Below are 2668 nucleotides of genomic sequence, written 5' to 3' on the forward strand. Positions count from 1 at the left end.
CCACAGACCTTGATCATTTATGGTTTACTTCTCAAAAGCAAAGTCATCTGCAGAACAGACTTAACTGTGACCTCAGGAGTCGGATCGTTCCACAGTCACTTCTTCGGCTCTGCCTTGACAGCCTGTATTAATTACAGCCTCTTCTGTAACTCTGTCCTAAGAATTAGCTGATACTCTAAAGACAGTGTTGCTCCAGGAGGGACCCTAGCTGTCACTGCACTGATTGCCAGCATTTACTGTGCCCAGCAGTATGCCAAGCATTCTGCATGCCTTCCCCTTAGTCTTCCCAACAGCATCTAAAGATAGGTTCTATTAGCATCCTCAATTTACACATGAAGAAACCAAGGTTCGGTGTAGTTGAGAAACTTACTCCAGGTCACATAGCTAATAACTGGCAGAGCCAGAATGCAAACTCAGGTCAGGCTAATATTACAGATGCTCTCATGGAAGAGTAAATAAGATACGGACCTAGAAGATAGAAGGTAAATCTAGAATCAAGAACAAAAACTTCTCTGATCTATATGCCCAGTTGGTCTATACCCGCTCCTTCCACCTTCCAATTACCGTGAAGCTCTGTTCACACCCCATGGACAGCACTTCTCTTGGACCATGGAAGACTAGAAGTATTTTCACTTCATTTGTCTTTTCTGCTCCAGAGTCTTGCCCAAAGTTGGCACTGGGATAAGGTATACGTTTAGGAAATGATGGATTAAAAATGACCAAATCGAGCGCATCTAATGTCTAGATCTTGGTTTCTAAAACTATTCTCCAGCATAAAGATCTAAGGCTCCTTGGAGAAATAGCTTATTCTAGGACTGGAGCAGGAAATATATAAGATGAGCCTGGGACTTATTGTAGTACCAAAAAGTAAGAGAGTGCTCCATCCTCCCACCCAAAAAAGAGGGAAAACACCCCATAACAATGGGAGTACGTAAAAGGGACATAGAAACCAACTGGAAAAGCTCCCATTGAACAAAGCTAAGAAAATTTTAAGCAAGAAAATACAGATTGGATTATAATCCCAATAATAATCAACATTCATGAGTTCACAGTGATATAAATGATTGTATAAATAAGAAAGCAGAGCAGAATAGACAAATCTCCAGGGCAGAAGAATCGCAAATAATTTACGTAGTTATTCCATTCTCAAGGAGATGGGGCATAACTTCCCAGCCTTCATGTGGGGGCCACACATAGTGACTTCCTTCACCAGAGGACTCTATGGAAAAAGAGGGAAAAGAGTAACTTTACAGTGGAGGAATCTGACAGACACTGTCTCGGGGTCAACATCGGCAGTGATAAATCAGGTGGACAGTGTGTATAAGACTTGACGAAAATGGCATTTTGCCCTCTTCCTCCCCCAAACCCATAATCCCAGTCTAATCATAAGAAAAACATCAGACAAATCTCAACTGAGGGGCATTCTACAAACTGCCTAACCAATACTCCTCAAAACTGTCAAGGTCAACGAAAACCAAAGACGTGTGAGAAGCTGTCATAGGCAAGGGATACCTACGGAGACAAGACGACGACCTGTGATGTGGTATCTTGGATGGGATCTTGGAACAGAAAAAGGACGTAAAAGGACATTATTTTTTTAAAAAAACAAGGAAATTAAAATAAAGTATGGACTTTAATTAATAAAAATGTATCAGTATTGATTCATTTGTAACAGATGAACATACTACTATAAGATGTTAATTATAAAGGAAAATGGGTTTGGGGGCCTCTGGGAGCTCTCTGTACCATCTTGGCAATCTATAAATCTAAAACTATTTTAAAATTTTAAAGTTCATTTTTTTTTAAAGCCAGATCATGCCATTAAGTAAGTGGGGTTCCAGACTATCTGTTTGGGGAGGACAGGAGCGGTATAGAAATGGAAAGAAAGCTATTTACAGTTCTCGGCATGAATCGTCTTCCCATCAAAGATGCACTTGGTAGATTGATTGTTATTCTAACGATGTTTGCTACATTTTCTTTGCCATATTAGGTCAATATATTAGCTAAACAGTATGAGTTAATACAACTCTCCAAAGACATAGACTTTTCCTTGGAAAGAATTAGGATGGCTTCGTAAAGCGTCTTCACCCCAGTTTCACAAGCCCATTTCAAAGAGGAATTTCTAAAAGGTGTGATCCATTCTTAGGGGCTGTCGCGTTGTGGTTCTGCTAGGGGTTAGAAATGAGTTCCGTGTTTCTAGCAGGAAGTCAGTCCCGCCCGGGGCAATGTGCGGGTCAAACCCCTCCCTCCCCCCTCCCCTGCGCTGATCACAGAGGAACCGGCTCCTGCAGTTGAGTTTTCCAGGCTCCAGGTGAGTTTGGCTCAGGGGCAACACTGGCAGCAAGTCGGGGAGTGGGAAGAGGAAGGAGCCAGGGCATCTCTCCCCTACTCCCTCTGCCTCACGGAGCATCTCAGCAGCTGCTGCATCTCCCGCATGGCTCCAGCTCCCCAGTGCCCACCATGGGTGCTGGGTGACCCAGCTCCTGGCTCTGGCAGTGCCCTTCCTCCCTTTGACTCTAGCCTGGGGGGGTAGCAGCTTCCTGCTGTTGCCGACTCGCCATTCCTTCACTCCCCTTCGGCTTCTCGAGCTTTCCTCACCTGCTTAAACAGTTTCCTGTATTAAATGCCCTTTATTTAAAATACTTAGAGTGGATTTTGATTTCCTGCT

Source organism: Pteropus vampyrus, unplaced genomic scaffold (assembly GCF_000151845.1).
Source record: "Pteropus vampyrus isolate Shadow unplaced genomic scaffold, Pvam_2.0 Scaffold114, whole genome shotgun sequence".
In the NCBI taxonomy this organism is placed as follows: domain Eukaryota; kingdom Metazoa; phylum Chordata; class Mammalia; order Chiroptera; family Pteropodidae; genus Pteropus; species Pteropus vampyrus.